Source organism: Capra hircus, chromosome 21 (genome assembly GCF_001704415.2).
Source record: "Capra hircus breed San Clemente chromosome 21, ASM170441v1, whole genome shotgun sequence".
NCBI lineage: Eukaryota > Metazoa > Chordata > Mammalia > Artiodactyla > Bovidae > Capra > Capra hircus.
Genome location: NC_030828.1, coordinates 5779136 through 5802845, shown reverse-complemented (window position 1 = coordinate 5802845; position 23710 = coordinate 5779136). Strand labels below are relative to the sequence as shown.

Here is a 23710-nt window from a genome sequence, read left to right as displayed (position 1 = left end):
CAGTATGGAGCACCTGAGCAGCTATCTGGAAGCAAAGTGAGGTTAGACCCCTACCTCACACCTTACACTAAAATAAATGATCACTGGATTAGGATTTAAACATAAAAATTAAGTAATAAAAATACTAGAAGCCATGAAAATTAAACTTATTTATAGTTTAGGAATGGGAAGGACCTTTCTAAACATGGTTTAAAACCCAGAAGCCTTAAAAGGAGATTTATATATTTCACTTTATACACACACACACACCCCTTCTGCCTGACATAAAATAAGATAAAGTAAAACACAAACTGAAAAAATAGACCATTTGCAACTCATATTTCAGCTAAAGCACCAATTTCCTTAATAATTAAAACTTCCAACAAATTACTTAAAAAAATCAACAATCCAATATAAAAAAAAGGTTTCAGCAAACAGTTCACAGAAAAGAGCACACACCTGACTTTTCCATATATGAAGAGATGCTCGAATTTATTATGAGAGAAATGCCTTTCAACTCGCAACAAGCTCATTTCTTGAATGTTCAGACTGACACAGCTCAGACAGCCTAGGAGAAGGTGTGGGGATCCGGTGGTCCTCAGGGAGGTCAGGGAAGAGACCAGAGAGCTAATAACAGAGCCAGGACATCACTTGCCATATTCCTCCCCACCCTTGTGAAGTTTTTCCTGCTCTTGCACATTCCCCCCAGGAAGAACCCATCAGGGCTCTAAGAGAGTTCCCACCTAACTGGTCCTGAGGGTGACAGGCCCAGGGGTCTCACCCCCCACCCTCCAGCTCTCCATCCTGAGCTCCTGGGGAGCATCAGCTGTGTCTGCCTCCTCATCTTATTAGCACACAACTGGCAGGACAGGGTACAGATACAAAGACCATGTGCTGAATGAGTGCACGAATGAACAAACAGATTCACTTGCCAAGCAATGCAAGGCTCGAGCAGAGAGAGAGAAAGGTGACGCGTTCTAAGAATTTACCTAGCCCAGGCATGAGGCTAAGAGCCCCACCAGGACTCCTCGTTACTACTCACACAATGCCATGAGACAGAAACTATCACCACTCACATTTTGCGAAGAGGAAATAGAATGAAGTGACTCGCCTAAACTGCAGGGCTAGGATCTGTCCTGACCGCAGAATACACTCTTATCCATTGGTTACACTGCCCATGGGTTCCCGATCTCCTCTCTCCACTTCCCAGGGTCTAGCATCTGTTAGCTCACTGGCCACATTTAAGGTTTGGTGAAAGTCTACTGAGAACATTTTGCTGCACAATTCCTCAAGGTGCTACATGACAAATAAGCCTGGGCAGAGCTTCCTTGGAATACCACGGAAACACGTGGAAGACCTGAGTGTCCCAGGAGAAGGACACTCCTGCTCACGCCTTCAAGGCTTTGTCCTTTTCTGCACCTGGTGGTGTCCCTCGTAGGCCATTCTGACCCTCTCCATGCACTGTTTGGAGAGGAGCTCTGGCTCAGAACAATAATGAATGGGAAGGTTATGTAAAAACCCTCAGAAATGTGTTGCTGATAACACAAGCCAAAAGGGAGATAAAATGAAATTCTAAGAGCTGGATGAAAAAAATTACTCATCCAAAATTTCCACACATACTACTTACGGTTTGAAGCCTTCCCCCAGGCCGGCGTGCCAGCCCCACTTCTGGAAGGCTGGTCACCTCCTCTGTGTTCCCAAAGTTGCAGAGGCTGTCACCTGGCTGGGGACACCTAGGGTGGGGGCCACTGGGAGAGGCCACGGCCGGGGCACCGGGCACTGAACTGGCAAGGAGGGCAGGCAAGAAGTGAAGGATAACACACAACTTGCTAAGTCTGGAGAGCACTTTGAGGAGGCAGTCCACTGCTTGCATTCAAACACTTCTGGAAAATTGGGGCCATCTGCTGCCAAAGTTCAACAGTTTTGAGAGAGGCGGCAGACGCTGGGCAGGAAGCTGAGACTGAGGCAGGCAAGACGGCTTTCAACCTGGCGCCCAGCCCAGCGTCCTACCACGGGGCCCTGTCTGCCTGAAAGCGGCAGGGCAAGGCTCCTGTTCTGCCAGCCATCACCTGAACCCTCAACCCCGGCCAGGTACGCTGGCATGAAGGGGGCAGGTTTCACTTAGATCAGCAGTTCCAGATCAGGCTGAGCATAAGACTCCCTGGGGAAGCTGAATAAAAAGAAACAGCTGAAGGCCATCCCCCAGCGATCCTAACAGAGAAGATCCGGAGTGGGGCACATATATTGACCTTCTTCCATGCAGGAGATGCCAATGATCCACCAGGGTTAGAAATAACCAGCATCACAGAAAAGAATATTGTTGGTTCCAAGGTGGAATCCCGACACCCTGTGCTCTCTGCCCACCACAGGGATTTCCATCCATCAAGATGACCATGAGAATCTCCCTGGGACTCGGGGAAGGACAGAAGGAGGCTTCCCAGTCTGGGCGCTGGAAGCACACCGAGAGAGAGAGATGCTGGACCCTGGAGAGCAGCTCCTAGAGGTCACAGGCTCCCGGGATGAAAGGAGGAGTGGTGAGGACAGATGCAGAAGAAGACCAGCCAGTGAGACTGTCAGCTAAACAACATCTCCTCTACCACTGACTCTAGGAAATGAGTTGATGGAAAAAAACAATATAGCTAATGCTTATTGAGCATCTACTATGTGCTAAGGGCTCCAGTTAATTTGTTCCTTAACCCTCATAACAACCCTATGCTGTGTAAGTAGAATTATTTTTCTCATTTTGCAGATTAGAAAACTGAGGCATAGAGAGACCATAAGCATGACTGCACAACTCATCTTAACCACTGTGTGATATGGACAGCAGCTCCACCCTGTGCTGAATGAAGGCCAAGATAATTAAATGGAAAAGAGCAAAGGAGCAAACATTAGGTAGAAAAGAATGCATGACTCTCTAATGACGCCATTCTAGACACTGTTGCCTCCTTGCAACAACTGGCTTACAACTTCCATGCTCAATATATATATATATTTTTAAATAATGGAATAAGCACATCTCAGTCCTTTGTGAGATGGACTCACAAGATGGACCCAACACCATCACACATCGGGACACCCCTGCTCAAGTCAACCAGTGAGGCCGCTGTGCATCACTTCCCGACACCTTCCTTTCCCTGTGGGGCAGTCAGGCATGGACTTGGAGCAGCGGTGGTGCAATGTGTTGCTGAGATACAGAAAAGGTGGAAGGATGCACCTTTCAACTGAGAATCTCTAGGAACCAGGTGAGGGGTGGGGGCAGATAAATTCCTCTTTTAAGACTTTTGGGTACTAAATAGAATGTTATAATATATAATAAATATATAATAATAAAAAATTCCTCTTTTATGTTGAAATGGGGTGAGGGCTTTGTGAGGCCACGATCATTGGCAGAACGATGCCCTAACTCCCCACTCTTCCTTTCAGCTGACAATCCTATTCTGGCCTTCTCACCCTTGTTTCACCTGGCAGCATATCTGAGTTTAAATAGCTTTAAGGTCTTGCTAAATAATGACTTTGTAAGTAACTTTGCTGACAGAGACAGGAGGAACTTGTAATCATAAAAAAAAGATGGATTGGGCTAATTGCATAAAGTTCATTTCCCCTTTCTAATAAATATTTACCATCCAATGTTTATAACTTTTATGTTTGGACTTTCTTGAAATGCTTTATTGAATTAAAAACATCACATTACCATTGGCTAAAAGAGGAGACAGCTATATTTGCCAATAACTTCTGCAACAAATGCCAGCTATTGATGCCAATTTTTTTTCTTTTGGTAGTTCATATTTCCACAGACAGCTTTGAGCCTTACAATACCCGTATTCTGCAGACAGACATGAAAGATGCAATGGTGATGGTGTGGGGATCTCCAGGGCCCTAGAAATGAAAATGGACTATATTTTAATTTGTCTTCATTCCCTGATGGAAACGTTTAAGGAAGCAGAAATATTTTAAGCCAGGCTGCTCCCAAAGCAACTGTAGCAATGTTTTTCCAAAGTTACCCTACACCCTTGGGGAAGGAAGTGGCTCTTAATTTCTGATTGGTCTTAAAATGGCTACGAATTTTGAATGTCAAAAGAAGAACATCCCATGGAAGTCCAATCAGAAGGATATTCTGTATTGGAAATTCCATCTAAAGAAGAGGAACAGTCAAAGAAAAGCAGTTCATCCCTCAGTGGGTAAATTCTGACTGGTCACTGCCTAGCACTAAGCAATTGGCCTTGTGCTCTGAGGCACAGGGTGGAGCCTGTGAACCCTTCTTGGAATAATACTTGTCAGTGCATGATTATAAAATACATAAAGTTAGCAATCAAACAATTAAGTTCAAAAGTAATTCAAAAATTTGTGATATAGCAAGTGAAACATGTGTTTCCTTGTCAACACATTACATAAGAAGATCTGGCCTTAGATCTAGTAACCATTAAAATTTTGAAGCAATCATGAGCATAAATGATACTTCCAAACAGCTGCTAGAACAGTCATGCAGTTTAAGAAGTATCTGTGGTTCCTGATCACATGATGTCACAGGTACTGCTGAGACTCCTGAGGCTTATCACTGACTCTCATAATCAAAGGAAATACTCATTTTGGTTACAGACTGGAGAAAAAAGAGATGTGATCTTTTCCCTATCCCTGTTTACAAATCCTCTGAAAGCCATCAGCAGACCCTAGCTCAGAACCCTAAGCGAAGTCGCTCAGTCGTGTTTGACTCTTTGCGACCCCATGGAGTGTAGCCCACCAGGCTCCTCCATCCATGGAATTTTCTAGGCAAGAGTACTGGAGTGGGTTGCCATTTCCTTCTCCAGGGGATCTTCCCAACCCAGGGATTGAACCCGGGTCTCCCGCATTGTGGGCCGACGCTTTACTGTCTGAGCCGCCAGGGAAGCCCACACAATGACGAAGGAGCGTCCGTGAGAGTGTGATCCCCTGAGCCCGCAGCCTCTACCTTCCGCCAAGGACAAGATTTCGTTCCTTATAAGAGACAGCAGCAAAATAAGAACTGCCCACCAGGAGTCACGGTGGTTAGTGCTCTTCTCAAAATAGAATCTATCCAGTTTCCTTTCTCCTTATTTTTATGGTCTGCTTTCCAGAAAAAGAAAATGTTCAACTCCTGAAACGCTGATGGGTTTCGTCGTTTGATTCCCCTGGCAGCGTCCATGCTGTTACACTGCATTAGTATTGTCTTTTTTGTAATAGGCTTGAAGTTCTAGAAAATTTTAAGACAAAAGATTCACACATATGCATTCACACACAGCCCACTTGTCTCATTAATGTTTCTGTGCTTTTCCAAGCTACCCACTGAAGGCTCGTGTAGGAATGCAAGCTACGTTCCTTGCCAAGGAAGTCCTCCTCATGGGCACGGCCTTGGGGGAGCCAGGACTTCAGGGAGTGTTCCCAACTGGCATGCATGAGTGGAGTTTGCAAGAGCTCCCTCCACATTTTTGGAGTTGTAATGTCTTCACAATATTCGTTCCCCTAAAACTCCTGGCTATGAGAGTTTTCTTTTTCACAGCATCTAGTAGGTAGTATTTTTCTTTTTTTTCCTATTAAAAGGGTGTAGAATTTTAAGGTGGCAGGCTTTTTTTCCCCTTCAGTGCTTTAAAGATGCTGCTCCATGGTCTTTTATCACTTGCATTGTTTCTAATGAGAAATATGCTCTTTGAAGATCTTCTCTTCTTCACCACTTTTAAGCAATTTGATTATGATGAGCTTTGGTCTGGATTTCTTCATGATTCTTGGGATTCACTGAAATTCTTGGATCTGTGGGCTTGTGTTCTCATCAAATATGGAAAAAAATTTCAGCCATTTTTCTTTATTTTGAATTGGAGGATAATTACCTTACAATATTATGATGGTTTCTGCCATGTATCAACAGGAATCAGCCATAGGTATACATATATTCCCTCCTTTTAAACCTCCCTCTCAATCCCACCCTTCTAGGTTGTCACAGAACACTGGCTTTGGGTTCCCTGTGTGCTAGTTGCTCAGTTAGTTGTGTCCAACTCTTTGCAACCCCATGGACTATAGCCCGCCAGGCTCCTCTGTCCATGGGATTCTCCAGGCAAGAATACTGGAGTGAATTGCCATTCTCTTCTCCAGCAGATCTTCCTGACCTGGGGATCAAACCCAGGGCTCCTGCATTGCAGGCAGATTCTTTACCATATGAGCTACAGGGAAGCCCTTGGGTTCCCCGTGTCATACAGCAAATTACCAAGAGCTCTCTCCTTTGCATATGGTAATGTATGTTTCAGTGCTACTCTCTCAAGTCACCCCACCTTCTCTTTCCCTCAAGGTGTCCAAAAGTCTTTTCTCTGTCTGCGTCTCCCTTGCGGCCTGTAGATAGGTTCATTAGTACCATCTGTCTAGATTCCATATATATGCATTAATATGTATTTATCTTTCTCTAACTTCAATTTGTATAAGTGAAGGCTCTAGGTTCATCTACCTCATTAGAACTGACTCAAATGCATTCCTTTTTATACTTAAGAAATATTCCTTTGTGTATATGTACCACATCTTCTTTATCCATTCATCTCTTGATGGACATCTAGGTTGCCTCCACATCCTAGCTGTTGTAGATAGTGCCACAATGAACATTGAGGTACATGCCCAGTAGTAGGATTGTTGGGTCATATGGTAGTTTTAGTCCTAGTTTTTAAAGGAACCTCCACACTGTTCTCCATAATGGCTGCACAAATTTGCATTCCCACAAACAGTTCAAAACAGTTCCCTGTTCTCCACACCCTCTCCAGAATTTGTTTGTAGACTTTTTGATGATGGTCATTCCAACCTGCGTGAGATGATACCTCACTGTAGTTTTGATTTGCATTTCTCTAATAATGAGTGATGTTGAGTACCTTTTCATGTGCTTATTAGTCATCTGTATGTTTTCTTTGGAGAAATGTCTGTGTAAGTCTTCCGCTCACTTTTTTATTGGGTTGCTTGTCTTTCTGGTATTGAGCTTCATGAGCTGCTTTGTATACCTTGGAGATGAGTTTTTTGTCAGTTGCTTCATTTGCTATTATTTTTGCCCATTCTGAGGGTTGTCTTTTCACCTTGCTTATGGTTTCCTTCATTGTGCAAAAGCATTTAAGTTCAATTAGGTCACATTTGTTTATTTTTGTTTTTATTTCCATTATTCCAGGAAGTGGGTCATAGAGGATCTTGTTTTGGCTTATGTCAAAGAGTGCTCTGCCTATGTTTTCCTCTAAGAGTTTTATAGGTTTGGTTTTACACTTAGGTCTTTAATACATTTTGAGTTTATTTCTGTGTATGGTGTTAGGAAGTGTTCTAATTTCATTCTTTTACACAAAGCTGACCAGTTTTTGCAGCACCACTTATTGAAGAGACTGTCTTTTCTCCATTGTATATTTTTGCCTCCTTTGTCAAAGATAAGGTCCCCTTAGGTGCGTGGATTTATCTCCAGGCTTTCTATTTTGTTCCACTGATCTATACTTCTATTTCTGTGCCAGTACCATACTATCTTGATGACTGTAGCTTTGTAGTAAAGTCTGAAGTCAGGAAGGTTGATTCATCCAGCTCCATCCTTCTTTCTCAAGATTGTTTTGGCTATTCAGGGTCTTTTGTGTTTCCATACAAACTGTAAAATTATTTGTTCTAGTTCTGTGAAAAATGCCATTGGTAGTTTGATAGGGATTGCACTGCATCTATAGATTGCTTTGGGTAGTATATTCATTTTCACAATATTGATTCTTCCTATCTGAGAAAACGGTGTATCTCTCCATCTGTTTGTGTCAAGTTTAATCTCTTTCATCAGTGTCTTATAGTTTTCTGCATATAGGGCTTTTCTCTCTTTAGGTAAGCTTATTCCTAAATATTTTTATTCTTTTTGTTGCAATAGTGAATGGGATCTTTTCCTTAATCTCTCTGATTTTTCATTGTTAGTGTATAGGAATGCAAAGGATTTCTGTGTATTAATTTTATATCCTGTGACATTGCTATATTTATTGGTTAGCATAGTAATTTTCTGGTGGCAGCTTTAGGGTTTTCTATTACCTCATGGACTGCAGCCTACCAGGCTCCTCCGCCCATGGATTTTCCAGGCTAGAGTACTGGAGTGGGGTGCCGTTGCCTTCTCCGATTTAAAGAACCATGCCTCCCTCCCCACAACATCTCTCTGGGTCATCCCCATGCACCAGCCCCAAGCAAGCTGCACCCTATGTCAGACATGGACTGGCGATTCAATTCTTACATGACAGTATACATGTTATAATTCCCATTCTCCCAAATCATCCCAGGGGGGTTCATGTTTGGGAACGCATGTAAGAATTAAAGATTTTAAAATTTAAAAAAAATAAAAAATTAAAAAATAAAAATAAAAAAATAAAGAACCATGCCACCTGCAAACACTGAGAGCCTTACTTCTTCTTTTCCAATCTGGATTTCTTTTATTTCTTTTTCTTCTCTGATTGCTTTGGCTGGGACTTCCAAAACTATGTTAAATAATAGTGGTGAGAGTGGGCATGCTTGTCTTATTCCTAATTTTAGAGGAAATGCTTTCAATTTTTTCACCATTGAGAATAACGTTTGCTGTGGGTTTGTCATATGTGGCCTTTCTTATGCTGAGGTATGTTCCCTCTATGCCTACTTTCTGGAGAGTTTTTATCATAAATGGGTGTTGGATTTTGTCAAAAGTTTTCTCTGCATCTATTGAGACGATCATATGGTTTCTATATTTCAATTTGTTAATATGGTGTATCATACTGACCGATTTGTATAAATTGAAGACTGCTTGCATCCCTGGTATAAAGCCCACTTGATTCATGATACATGACCTTTTGGATTTTGTTTGCTAAATTTTGTTTGGAATTTTTGAATCTATGTTCATCAGTCACAGTGGCCTTTTGTGTTGCACTGTTATCTGGTTTTGGTATCAGGGTGATGGTGGCCTCATAGAAAGAGCTGGAAGTTCTCCATCCTCTGCAATTTTCTGGAAGAATCTGAGCAGGATAGTGGTTAGCTTTTCTCTAAATTTCTGGTAGAATTCATCTGTGAAGTCATCTGTCCCTGGGCTTTTGTTTGCTGGGAGATTTTCACATTTATGATTGGTCTGTTCATATTTTATCTCTTCCTGGTTCACTTTTGGAAAGCTAAATTTTGTAAGAATATGTCCATTACGTCTAGGCTGTCCATTTTATTGGCATGTGGTTGTTCAAAGTAATCTCTTATGATCCTTTGTATTTCTGTTATCTGTTGTAACTTCTACTTTCTCATTTCTAGTTTTATTGATTTGAGGCTTCTTCCTTTTTTTCTTGATGAGTCTATCTAACGGTTTGTAAAATATATTTTCTCAAAGAAACAATTTTACGTTCTATTAATCTCTGCTATTATCTCCATTTCTTTTTCATTTATTTCTACTCTAATCTTAATGATTTCTTTCCTTTTACTAATTTTGAGTATTTTTTAAATTCTTCTTTTTCTAGTTGCTTTAGATATAAGGTTAGGTTTTTTTTATTTGATGTCTCTTTTGTTTCTTGAGCTAGGCTTGTATTGCTATAAATTTCCTTTTAGCATTGCTTTTACTGTGTCCCATATGTTTTGAGTTATCATGTTTTCATTGTCATTTGTTTCTAGGCAAATTTTGATTTTCCTTTTGATTTCTTCAGTGATATGTAGGTTATTCAGAAGGGTTTTTTAGCCTCCATGCATGTTCAGTCACTCAGTTGTGTCTGACTCTGTGACCCCATAGACTGTAGCCCACCAGGCTCCAATGTCCATGGGATTACCCAGGCAAGAGTATTGGAGTGGGTTGCCATTTCATCCTCCAGGGGAGCTTCCTGACAGAGGGACTGAACCTGAATCTTTTGCATCTCCTGCATTGGCAGGAGAATTCTTTACCACTAGCAGTACCTGGGAAGCCCCACGCATATGTGTTTTTATATAGTTTCTCCCCCCTCCCCCCCGCAGTTGCTGTCTAGTCTTACAATGTTGTGGTCAAAGAAGAGACTTGAAATTATTTCAATTTTTTTAAAATATACCAGGCTTGATTTGTTTGCAGTGATGCTTCCTAAGGCCCACTTGACTTTGCACTCCAGGATGTCTGGCTCTAGGTGAGTGATCACACCATCATGGTTATCTGAGTCATTAAGATCTTTTTCGCATAGTTTCTCTGTGTCTTCTTGCCACCTCTTCTTAAAACCTTATGCTTCTGTTAGGTCCATATTTTTTCTGACCTTCATTGTGCTCTTTTTTGCATGAAATGTTCGCTTGGTATCTCTGATTTTCTTGAAGGAATCTCTAGTCTTTCCCGTTCTATTGTTTTCCTCTATTTCTTTGCACTGATCACTTAGTAAGGCCTTCTTATTTCTCTTTGCTATTCTTTGAAATTCTGCATTCAGATGCATGTGTCTTTCCTTTTTTCCTTTGCCTTTTGCTTCTCTTTTCTCAGCTACTTGTAAGCCCTCCTCAATCAGTCATTTTGCCTTTTTGCATTTTTTTTTCCTTGGGGATGGTTTTGATCACCACCTCCTGTACAGTGTTACAAACCTCCATGAATAGTTCTTCTGGCTGTCTATCAGATCTAATCTCTTGAATGTATTTGTCACATACACTGTGTAATTGTAAGGTATTAGATTTAAGTCATACCTGGATTGCCTAGTGGTTTTCCCTACTTTCTTCAACTTACATCTAAATTTTGCTCATGATCTGAGCCACAGTAGGCTCCCAGTCTTGTTTTTGCTGACTATATAGAGCTTCTCCATCTTTGGCTGCAAAGAATATAATCAGTCTGATTTCAGTATTGACCATCTGGTGATGTCCATGTGTAGAGTCACCTCTTGTGTTGCTGGAAGAGGATTTTGCTATGACCAGTGCGTTCTCTTGGCAAAACTGTGCAAGCCTTTGCTCTGCTTCACTGTGTACTCCAAGGGCAAAGTTGCCTGTTAACTCCAGGTATCTCTTGACTTCCTACTTTTGCATTCTAGTCACCTGTGATGAAAAGGACATCCTTTTTTTGGTGTTAGTTCTAGATGGCCTTGTAGGTCTTCATAAAACTGTTCAACTTCAGCTTCTTCAGCATTGGTGGTTGGGGCATAGACTTGGATTACTGTGATACTGAATGGTTTGCCTTAGAAACAAACAGAGATCACTGTGTTGTTTAGAGATTGCACCCAAGTACACCCAAGAATTTTGGACTCTTTTGTTGACTATGAGGGCTACTCCATTTCTTCTAAGGAATTCTTGCCCACAGTAGTAGATATAACGGTCATCTGAATTAAATTCGTTCATTCAAGTCCATTTTAGTTCACTGATTCCTAAAATGTCAATGTTCACTCTTGCCACCTCCTGTTTGACCACTTACAATTTGTCTTAATTCATGGACCTAAAATTCCAAGTTTCTATGCAATATTGTTCTTTACAGTACCAGACTTTACTTTCTCCACCAGACACATCCATAACTAGGCATGCTTTCTGCTTTGGCTCAGCCTCTTCATTCCATCTGGAGCTGTTTCTCTGCTCTTCTCCAATATCTGCCTGCAATGCAGGAGACCTGGGTCAGGAGGATCCCCTGGAGAAGGAACTGGCAACCAACTCCAGTATTTTTGCCTAGAGAATCCCCATGGACAGAGGAGGCTGGCAGGCTACAGTCCATGGGGTCACAACAGTCGGACACAACTTAGCGACTAAACCACCACTAACACCAACGTGGGGAGTTCATCTTTAAGTGTCATATCTTTTTGCCTTTTCATACTGTTCATGGGGTTCTCAAGGGAAGAATGCTGATGTGGTTTTCCATTCCCTTCTCCAGTGGACCATGTTTTGTCAGAACTCTCCATCATGACCCATCTGTCTTGGCATGGCTCATAGTTTCATGAGTTAGATAAGGCTGTGATCCATATGATCAGTTTGGTTAGTTTCCTGTGATTGTAGCTTTCATTCTGTCTGCTCTCTGATGGATGAGGATAAGAGGTTTGTGGAAGCTTCCTGATGGGAGGGACTGACTGTGGGGAAACTGGGTGTTGCTCTGGTGGGTGGGGCCACGCTAGGTAAATCTTTAATCCAACTTTCTGCTGATGTGTTCCCTCCTTGTAGTTTGACTCCTTCAGGCCAAACTATGGTAGGGGTAATTGAAAAGTCTTGAAAAGGCTTCATCTGTGATCCAAAAATGTGATCTATCCTGGAAAATGCTCCATGCGCACTTAAGAAAAAAGTGAAATCTATTGTTTTTGGATGAAATGCCCTGTAGATATCAATTAGGTCTAAATGGTCCAATGTATCATTTAAAGCCTGTTTTTCCTTATTTTCTATCTGAATGATCTGTCCATTGGTGTGGGTGCGATATTAAAGTCCCCCACTACTACTGTTTTACTGTTGATTTTCCCTTTAACAGATGTTAGCATTTGCCTTATATATTGAGGTGCTCCTATGTTGGGTGTATATATAATTGTTATATCTTCTTGGATTGATCCCTTGATCATTATGTAGTGTCCATCTTTGTCTCTTGTAATGGTCTTTAAAGTCTCTTTAATCTGATATGAGTATTGCTACTCCTGCTTTCATTTGATTTCTATTTACATGGAATATCTTTTTCTAGCCCCTCATTTCAGTCTGTAAGCACCTAGGTCTGAGGTGGGTTTTCTCTTGGACAGTATATATAGGGGTCTTGTTTTTGTATCCATTCAGCCAATCTGTATCTTCTGGTTGGAGGGTTTAGCCAATTTACACTTAAGGTAATTATTGGTATCCTGTTACCATTTACTTTATTGTCTGGGGACTCTTTTTGTAGGCCTCTTCTTTTTGTGTTTCCAGCCAACAGAAGTCCCTTTAACATCTGTTGTAAAGCTGGTTTGGTTGTGCTAAATTTTCTTAACTTTTGCTTGTTTGTAAAACTTGGTTTCTCCATCAATTTTGAATGAGATGTTTGCTGAGGAGAGTAATCTTGGTTGTAGGTTTTTCCCTTTCATCATTTTAAGTATGTCCTGCCATTTCCTTCTGGCCTGTAGAGTTTCTGTTGAAAATCAGCCATTAGCCTTATGGGGACCCGCCTGTATGTTATTTGTTGCTTTTCCCTTGGTGCTTTTAACATTTGTTCTTTGTGTTTAATTTTTGTTAGTTTGATTAATATCTGTCTTGGCATGTTTCTCCTTGGATTTATGTTGTATGTGGCTGTCTGGGCTTTATGAGGTTGGGTGGCTATCTCCCTTCTCATTTTAGTAAAGTCAAGTCAAAGTCACTCAGTTGTGTCTGACTCTTGCGACTCCTATGATTCTAATGTTGTTATGTTTAATGCTGTCTGTTAAACAGTCTCAGAGACTGTCCTCATCACTTTTATTCTTTTTCTCTTTATTTTGCTCTGTTTCAGTTATTTCCACCATGCTATCTTCCATCTCACTTATCCATTCTTCTGCCTCAGTTACTCTACTGTTGGTTCCCTCCAGTATATTTTTAAACTCAATTATTGCATTGTCCATTGTTGATGGTCTGTTCTTTATTCAAGGTGCTTGTTAAATATTTCTTGCATCTTCTCAATCTGTGCCTCTAGTCTATTTATCCATGCCTCCATTTTATTTTCAAGATTTTGGACCATCTTTACTATCATTACTCTGAATTCCTTTTCAGGCAGATTGTCTACTTCCTCTTCATTTGTTTCATCTTATGAGTTTTTACCATGTTCCTTCATTAGCTGGATGTTTCTCTGTCTTTTCATTGTGTTTAACTTACTGTGCTTGGGGTCTCCTTTCTGCAGTTTGGAAAGTTGTAGTTTCTGTTAATTGTGGAGTGTGCTTCCCCTGGGTGGGGCTGAGCGAATGCCTTCTGAAAGTTTCCTGCTTTGGGGGACTTGTGACTGTGTTCTAGTGGATGGAGCTAGATCTTGTCTCTTTTAAAGGCAGTACTGTGTCCACTAGTGTGTTTGGAGATGTCTATGGGTTCAGTATGGCTTTGGGCAGCCTGTCTGCTAATGTGCAGGGTTGTGCTCCTGTTTTGTTGAAGGGTTGGTGTGGGACACTTGGAACCAGAGCTTGCTGGCTTTTGGGTGGGGCTTGGACTTAGTGTTGAAATGGAGGCCATTGTGAGGGTGTTTGTCTATTAATGTTCTATTAATGCTCTCTTGTGGTCCAAAGTCCTAGCATGGAGTCTCCTACCTCTGGGCTTCAGGTATGACACCTTACTATAGCATCAAGATTTCACAGGCCACATAGCATAGAAGACATAATGGTGAAATACCTCTCATAATGGTGAACTTTCCTAGTGGCTCAGACAGTAAAGAATTTTGCCTGCATTGTGGGAGACCTGGGTTCGATCCCTGGGTCAGGAAGGTCCCCTGGAGAAGAGCATGACATCCCACTCCAGTATCTTGTGTGGAGAATTCCATGAACAGAATTCCATGCAGTCTGATGGGCTGCAGTCCATGGGTTCACAGAGAGTCAGACATGACTGAGTGACTAACTCTTTTACGTTTCAACAGCCAAAATTCATTCCAAGAGAGTCACACACTTATATAGAGAAGGAAAGAGGGGAAAAGGAGAAAAAGAAAAAAGGAAAGAGAGTCAAAAAGAAGACAGCAATCAAGCCAATAAGAAAACCTCTAAATGAAAATGGATGCTAAAAATTATTAATAGATTCTCAAAGACATAAAACCAAAAGCAAAAGATCAAAAAGAAAATAAAAAACACGGAAAAAGTTAAACTCTCAAAAATAAAAAATCAACTAAAACATCTAAAACAAAAATCAAAAACATGGAATTTGTTTTTAAAATAAGCCTTTTTTCAAAGAAAAAGAGGAAAAAGTAGGCTATAAAAAATAATAATTGAAGGAGCAGAATGAATTGAGGATAGTCTCAGAGACCTCTGGAAAATATCAAACACACTAACATTCAAATTATAGGGGTCCCAGAAGCATAGGAAAAGAAAGGGTATGAGAAATTTTTTGAGGAGATTACATTTGAAAATTTCCCCAGTGTGGAAAAGGAAATAGTCAATCAAGTCCAAGAGGTACAAAGAGTCCCATACAGGATAAACCCAAGGAGAAACATGCCAAGACACATACTAATCAAACTAATAAAGATTAAACACAAAGAAAGAATATTAAAAGCAGCAAGAGAGAGGCAACAAGTAACATACAAGGGAAACCCTATACATTTAACAGCTGACCTTTCAGCAGAAACTCTGCAGGCCAGAAAGGAATGGCAGGATATATTTAAAGTACTGAAAGGGAAAAATCTAAAACCAAGATTACTCAGCAAGGATGTCATTCAAAATTGATGGAGAAATCAAAAGCTTTGCAGATGAGCAAAAGTTAAAAGAATTCAATACCATCAAACCAGCTTTACAACAAATATTAAAGGGACTTATAAGAGAAGAAAATGATCTACAAAATCAAACCCCAAACAATTAAGAAAATGCCAATAGGAACATATATATCAATAATTACTTTAAATGTAAATGGATTAAATGCTCCAACCAAAAGACACAGACTGGCTGAATGGATACAAAACAAGACCCATACATATGCTGTCTACAATATCTATGCATCCAACATAGGAGCACCTCAATACATAAGACAAACACTAACAGACATAAAAGGAGAAACTGACAGTAACACAATAATAGTAAGAGACTTTAACACCCCCCTCACACCAATCAACAGGTCATGAAATCAAAATCAATAAGGAAACACAAGCCTTAAATGATACATTCGATGAGATGGATCTCACTGATATCTTCAGGACATTCCATCCAAATGCAGAAGAATACACCTTCTTTTCAAGTGCACATGGAACATTCTTCCAGATAGACCACATCTTTGGTCACAAATCGACCCTCAATAAATTTAAGAAAATTGAAACCGTATCAAGCATCTTTTCCAACCACAATGCTATGAGACTGGACATAAATTACAAGAAAAAAACTGTAAAAAACACAAATACATGGAAATTAAACAATATGTTTCTAATAACTAACAGGTTACTGAAGAAATCAAAGGGGAAATAAAACAATTTCTAGAAGCAAATGACAACGAAAACATAACTTAAAATCTATGGGATGCAGCAAAAGCAGTTCTAAGAGGGAAGTTTACAGCAATACAATCCTATCTCAAGAAACAAGAAAACATCGAATAGACAACTTAACACCTAATTTAACTGGAAAAAGAAGAACAAAAAAATCCTCCAAAGTTAGAAGAAGGAAAGAAATCATAAGGATCAGAGCAGAAATCAGTGAAAAAGAAATGAATGAAATAATAGTAAAGAGTAATAAAACTAAAAGATGGTTCTTTGAGAAGATAAACAAAATTGACAAACCTTTAGCCAGACTCATCAAGAAAAAAAGAGAAAAGAATCAAATCAACAAAATTAGAAATGAAAAAGGAGAAGTTACCACAGACAAGGCAGAAATACAAAGGATTATAAGAGACTATCGGAGAAGGCAATGGCACCCCACTCCAGTACTCTTGCCTGGAAAACCCCTGGATGGAGGAGCCTGGAAGGCTACAGTCCATGGGGTCACTGAGGGTCAGACACGACTGAGCGACTTCACTTTCACTTTTCACTTTCATGCACTGGAGAAGGAAATGGCAACCCACTCCAGGACTCTTGCCTGGAGAATCCCAGGGTTGGGGGAGCCTGGTGGGCTGCCGTCTATGGGGTCGCACAGAGTCGGACATGACTGAAGTGACTTAGCAGCATAAGAGACTATTATGAACAACTATATGGCAATAAAATGAATACCCTGGAAGAAATGGACAGATTCTTAGAAAGTTCATTCTTCCAAGACTGAACCAGGAAGAAGTAGAAATTATGAACAACCCAACTACAAGCACTGAAACTGAAGCTGTGATCAAAAAATCTCCGAAAAACAAAAGTCCAGGACCAGATGGCTTCACAAGAGAATTCTATCAAACATTCAGAGAAGAGCTAATGCCTATCCTTCTAAAATTCTTTCCAAAAAAATTGTAGAGGAAGGAACACTTCCAAATTCATTCTACAAAGCCACCATCACTCCAATACCAAAACCAGACAAAGACAACACAGAAAGAGAAAACTATAGGCCAATATCACTGATGAACATAGATGCAAAAATCCTCAACAAAATTTTAGCAAACAGAATTCAACAACACATTAGAAAGCTCATACACCATGATCAAGTTGGGTTTATCCCAGAAATACAAGGATTCTTCAATATATGCAAATCAATCAATGTGATACACCGATATTAACAAATTGAAAGATAAGAACCATATGATAACCTCAACAGATGCAGGAAAAGGCTTTGACAAAATTCAGCACCCATTTATGATTAAAACTCTTCAAAAAAAATGGGCATAGAAGGAATCTACCTCAATATAGTAAAAGCCATATATGATAAGCTTAAAGCAAACATTATTCTCCATGGTGAAAAACTAAAAGCATTCCCCCCAAAGATCATGAAAAAGACAAGGGTGTCCACTTTCACCACTATTATTCATCACAGTTTTGGAAGTCCTAGCTACGGCAATCAGAGAAGCAATAAAAGGAATCCAGATCAGAAAGTAGATATAAAGCTCTCACTGTTTGTAGATGATGTGATACTGTACATAGAAAACCCTAAAGATACTATCAGAAAATTACTAGAGCTAATCAGTGAATTTAACAAAATCACATGATACAAAATCAACAGACAGAAATCACTTGCATTTCATATCCTAAAAATGAAAAATCAGAAAGAGAAATTAATGAATCAATCCCATTCACCATTGCAACAAAAATAATAAAATATCTAGGAATAAACTTACCTAAGGAGACAAAAGGACTATACACAGAAAATTATAAGACACTGATGAAAGAAATCAAAGACATAAACAGATAGAGAGATATCCCATGTTCCTGGGTAGGAAGAATCAATATTGTGAAAATGACTATACTACCAAATGCAATCTACAGATTCAATGTGATCCCTATCAAATTACCAATGACATTTTTCACAGAACTAGATAAAAAAATTTCACAATTCATACAGAAACACAAAAGACTCCAAATTGCCAAAGCAGTCTTGAGAAAGAAGAATTCAGCTGGAGGAATCAAGCTTCCTGACTTCAGCTTATACTACAAAGCTACAGTCATCAAGACAGTATGGTACTGGCACAAAAACAGAAATATAGACCAATGAAACAAGATAGAAAGCCCTGAAATAAACCCATGAAGCTAGGGGTACCTTATTCTTGACAAAGGAGACAAGAATATATAATGGGGCAAAGACAGCCTCTTCAATAAATGTTGCTGGGAAAACTAGACAGCTACATGTAGAAGAATGAAATTAGAACACTTCCTAACACCATACACAAAAATAAACTCAAAATGGATTAAAGACCTAAAAGTAAGACCAGAAACTATAAAACTCTTCGGGGAAAACATAGGCAGAACACTCGATGACATAAATCAAAGCAAGATCCTCTATGAACCACCTCCTAGAGTAATGGAAATAAAAACAAAAGTAAACAAGTGGGACCTGATTAAACTTAAAAGCTTTTGCACAGCAAAGGAAACTATAAGCAAGGTGAAAAGAAAACCCTCAGAATGAGCAAAAATAGTAGCAAATGAAACAACAGACAAAGGATTAATTTCCAAAATATACAAGCAGCTCGTACAACTCAATACCAGAAAAACAAACAACCCAATCAAAAAGTAGGGAAAAGACCTAAACAGACATTTCTCCAAAGAAGACATACAGATGGCTAACAAACACATGACAAGATGCTCAACATCGCTCATTATTAGAGAAATGCAAATCAAAACTACAATGAGGTATCACCTCACATCAGTCAGAATCACCATCATCAAAAAGTCTGCAAACAATAAATGCTGGAGAGGGTGTGGAGAAAACAGAACACTCTTGCACTGTTGGTGGGAATGTAAATTGATACAACCACTATGGAAGACAGTATGGAGATTCCTTAAATAACTAGGAATAAAACCACCATATAATCCAGCAATCCCACTCCTAAGCATACACCCTGAGGAAAGAAAAATTGAAAAAAGACACATGTATCCCATTGTTCACTGCAACACTATTTACAATAGCTAGAAAATGGAGGCTACCTAGATGTCCATTGACAGATGAATGGATAAAGAAGCTGTGGTATATATACATAATGGAACATTTCTCAGCCATAAAAAGGAATGCATTTGAGTCAGTTCTGATGAGGTAGATGAACCTAAAGTCTGTAATATACAGAGTGAAGTGAGTCAGAAAGAGAAAGATAAACATCGTATTCTAAGACACATATGGAATCTAGAAAAATGGTACTGAAGAATTTATTTACAGGGCAGCAGCAGAGAAACAGACATAGAGAACAGATTTATGGACACAAGGGGAAGGGGGAGGGGAGAGGGTGAGATGTATGGAGAAAGCAACATGGAAACTTACATTACCGTATGTAAAATAGATAGCCAAATGGAATTTGCTACATGTCTCAAGAAATTCAAACAGGGGCTCTGTACTAACCTAGAGGGGTGGGATGGGGAGGGACATGGGAGGGAAGTTCAAAAGGGAGGGGATATATGTATACCTAGGGCTTGTTCATGTTGAGTTTTGACAGAAAACAGCAAAATTCTTCAAAGCAATTATCCTTCAATTAAAAAAAATAAATTTTTTAAAAATTGAAGGAGTAATAAAGAACCACATCAGGACAGTTTGAGAAGATAACGGGGGAAAGGGGGAAAAACAGGGGCAGGGGGCAGAATATATAGACAGTGGTAGTGAGAGGAATGTCCAATTAATTTCTCTGTTTTCCTGGTCCAGTTGATTTGCCTACTCAGAAAGTCCTCCAATATATCTAGGAAGATCTGTGGATGGGTTCTGGGCAGTGTAGGGTCTGCTCAGACTCAGGTCTTGTCTTGGTCCAGTTTGTACTTGCTGTCAAAGTCTATCATTTCAGTTCAGTTCAGTTCAGTCACTCAGTCATGTCCGACTCTTTGTGACCCCATGAATCGCAGCACGCCAGGCCTCCCTGTCCATCACCATCTCCCAGAGTTCACTCAGACTCACGTCCATCGAGTCCGTGATGCCATCCAGCCATCTCATTCTCTGTCGTCCCCTTCTCCTCCTGCCCCCAATCTTTCTCAGCATCAGAGTCTTTTCCAATGAGTCAACTCTTCGCATGAGGTGGCCAAGGGACAGGGAGAATTACCAGATGGCAATTTTATATAGGGTGGTAGGCTTCCCTGAGAAGGTTACATCTGAGCAAACAAACAAACTCAAAATGAGGGGCTCAGGCACGTGGACAACTGGGAGAAGAGTGTCCAGGTAGAGGAAACAGCAGGAAGCACAGTGCGTCTGCACCAGGAGCAGGCCTTTTGGGTTTGAGGGAGAGCAGGAAGGCAAGCAGATCTGGAACAGAGTAGGTGAAAGGCAGATAACAAGGGGACTAGGGTCAGGAGTGGAGAAGGCAATGGCACCCCACTCCAGTACTCTTGCATGGAGAATCCCATGGACAGAGGAGCCTGGTAGGCTGCAGTCCATGGGGTCGCGAAGAGTCAGACATGACTGAGCGACTTCACTTTGACTTTTCACTTTCATGCATTGGAGAAGGAAATGGCAACCCACTCCAGTGTTCTAGCCTGGAGAATCCCAGGGACGGGGGAGCCTGGTGTGCTGCCGTCTATGGGGTCGCACAGAGTCGGACACAACTGAAGTGACTTAGCAGCAGCAGCAGGATCAGGAGGAAGGGGAGGGGCTCACCCCAGCACAGAGTCAGTTTTGCAGGAAGAAAGGAACAGTTCAACACGTGTGCCTGTCACACCGAACATCAACTGAAACAGACCTACAAGTGCACAGACGAGCAAAACGCTGGTCAAGTGAGCCTGAGAATCCCACAGGGCGGTGCCCTAGCTGGGGGCGGCATTCCCCAAGGCCTGGGCCCCAGCAGGCAATTGTCTGTCTCCTCCGCCAGCACGTCTCTGGCATTAGTGTGACCTCTCCTCCAGCGTGAGAAGTTACTGCTTCCCAACTAGCAAAGTCACGCCAAAGGAGACACCACCAGCCTTGTAAGCAAGACGGTCAGCACCAGCTGAGGCTGATGCCCAGCCAGCTGAGCTCACAGACGCACCTCCATGCCCCTGAGGAGTCGCTCCTGCTGAGACAGGCTAGGGCCTGGCACCTGGGAGCCTCTGCTGCAGTGCCTGCACCTGGACAAACGTCTCCTCGAGCAACAAAATACAAAAAGTATAAGGGACTAAAAATAACCGCGTATATGCGCAGCTGGAACATATTGGTCAGCAAGATAGAGAATTGTTAAAGAAAAACCCAAAACAAAACCCAACTGCCACTTCTGAAGAGCCAGGAGCAAACACAGGGTGGTGAGAACAAAATCAGGGCCCTGCACATCCCCCTGCACCCAGCACCACCTAAGGGTGGGCAAATCACCTGAACCAGCCCTCCAGCGCAACCCCTGGACACACTGCTCGCTCCAGATGAGGAACCCATCAGGAAGCGAGCAAGCATGGGAACCTGTTACTTGCTCCCCCCAGTGAAGCCTTGCCTGAATTTCTTGTCTGGCCTTTGATCAATTTCTATTGATTAAAGAGGCCAAAACTCTGGTCAGTAACACTGCTGGGATCTGGGGAGAAAAACGCCAACTTTGTTTTGGTATTGGTGAAATTCTCAGAGAAAAGGCAAGCAGGGAAGCATATTTCATGGTTCTTAGTGAGCTGCAGGAATAAATGCTCAGGTGCGATATAACTTACAAAGCAAAAAGATCTCCCTTTATGTAGTTATATTTGGAGCTTCAAGAGGGAAGCTAAGCTGATCATGACTTGCTGACCTCTCACTGCCCTCTTCAAGTAAAAAGATGCCAACGAAGAAAATAAAATACCAAGTCACCTTCCTCTCCTTTGGAATCTGTCTTTGAATAAACAGGGCCTGCCTTTTCTCCTGCAGTAATAGTCACATCTAGCCCATCCCTTCCTGGCTGAGTGACCCTGGTCTATTACCCAGCCTCTCTCAGCCTCTGTTTTCTTATCTGTTAAGTGGGGTTCAAAGCTCCTGCCCTTGTGGGGTGCAGTCAGGGTGTTATGTGACAATGCAAGAAAGAGTCTAGCCTGGGGGATCCTGAGCCTCCAGGAGTTGTACACCCTTCCTCCCATCACTACTGACCCAACTGGTATGCAACAGTCTGGCTGCTAGAAGCCAGTATCCTGGGGCAGCCGGGGTCAGCTCCCACCTGTCAGTCCTGCCCACCTGTGGGGCCAGTTCAACCTGGTGTGCAGGGCAGGGAATACTCCACAGTGGGCAGAGTGGCCACGGCATGCCCACTGACTCAGCTGGGCGCTTCCCTCTTCTCCCCCTTGGGTGCCCAGGCATTCTTACCCTTCCTGAATGCTCGGAGTCCTCCTCTAGGATACCATGCACACAGTTCTCCTGCTGCCGTCACACTGAAACCTGCCCTCTCCAGGAGTTCTGTGCCATCACGGACTTTAAGGGATTGAAGGTTGGGACAGGCAAACAGGATGCCTCTTGGCCAGCATATGGTACCTGAACAGTCAGGCCTTAACATCAAGGCAGATGGTGAGCACCAGACATGGTGGCAGACCACTGGGGTTGATCAGATCCTGGGCCTGGCCCATCTTCCCAGGGAGGTGACCTGCAACCCAGCCGTGGCTGGATGTGAAGTGGGAGGCAGCTTCCTGCTACCAGGGCCTGGAAGGGACCCTTGCTGACACCTCCACAGGGGAACGGGAGAGAAAGATTCTAGGCAACCCTGCGGATAAATGCCTTTTGAGGAAACAGCCGGCAGGAGGCGCTGGCCCAGTCATGAGGCATGACCCTCTGCAGCACCCTGAAAACGGCAGGCAGTGTCCCCTCTGCGAGTTCCACCCAGACTTTCTGAACCAATTCACACACAGCCAGGAAACACTCAAGAGGCAGCAGCAGCCCACCTCCCGGGGTCCAGGCTGACCTGCTGTGCTGGCCGGGATCCCGCCTGAGGTCTCATTCTGAAGGCGCAGTCCCGGGCTGTCTTGGAGTTGCTCCCATCCTGAGTTCTTGCTCTGGGCACTTGCCCAGCCCTGCAGGCTGCCTCCCTCGGACTAGATACTGCCCTGAGCTCCAGGCCCACTGCCGCTGCGTGGCTCCTGAGTCCCACTCATCCCAAGCTGGTCCTCCCGCCCCATGACGACTCTGGCTCTGCCCCCCTTCCTGAGCCAGCTGCCAACTTCTGGCTGGACCACAGGCTGCTCTGGCCTCCCCCAGAGACCCCAGCACAGAGACTGCCTGCCCCAGGGCCCGGCACATCCTTCTTGGCGCACTTCTACCCACAGAAGGGGCCATGCTATCTGAAGCTTGGTCAGAAAGTGTGTGCTCTGGGGGTGAACAGACTTGAGTCAAATCCTTCCTCTACTTACTTCCTGGCCAAGCCATTCTGAATGATCAGTTCACCCCTGAGGCTTGGTGTTACCATCTATCCCCTGGGGAGAGTGACCTGGGGAGTCTGTGGTAATCGTAAACTGGGATCAGGCACGTTGGAAGCTTTAGGACAGAACATGTGGGCACTGCTCCAAAAATGGTAACATTTTAATGGGGCTATTAACACTATTATCATATAATCAAGTTATCATTCACTAAATGTTCTCCGTATGACACCCTCCAACATCCAGTAGTTTTTAGCTCTCTTCTGTATCTGTGAGGATTTGGTATCAGGCCACACTGCATCACCTCCAAGAGGAACAGACTGATTAACTTTCTTCCTGCGTCTTAATACTACCAAGAAAGACCTCTATACTAAAAAACAAAACAAAATATTA

The 23710-nt window shown here is 42.2% G+C and overlaps 1 protein-coding gene across 2 annotated transcripts in view; it reads right to left on the bottom strand.

Moving 5' to 3' along the window:
- Window positions 1-23710, bottom strand: part of ADAMTS17 (ADAM metallopeptidase with thrombospondin type 1 motif 17) — a 390832-nt gene that overhangs the window by 155013 nt on the left and 212109 nt on the right. The window lies entirely within an intron of this gene.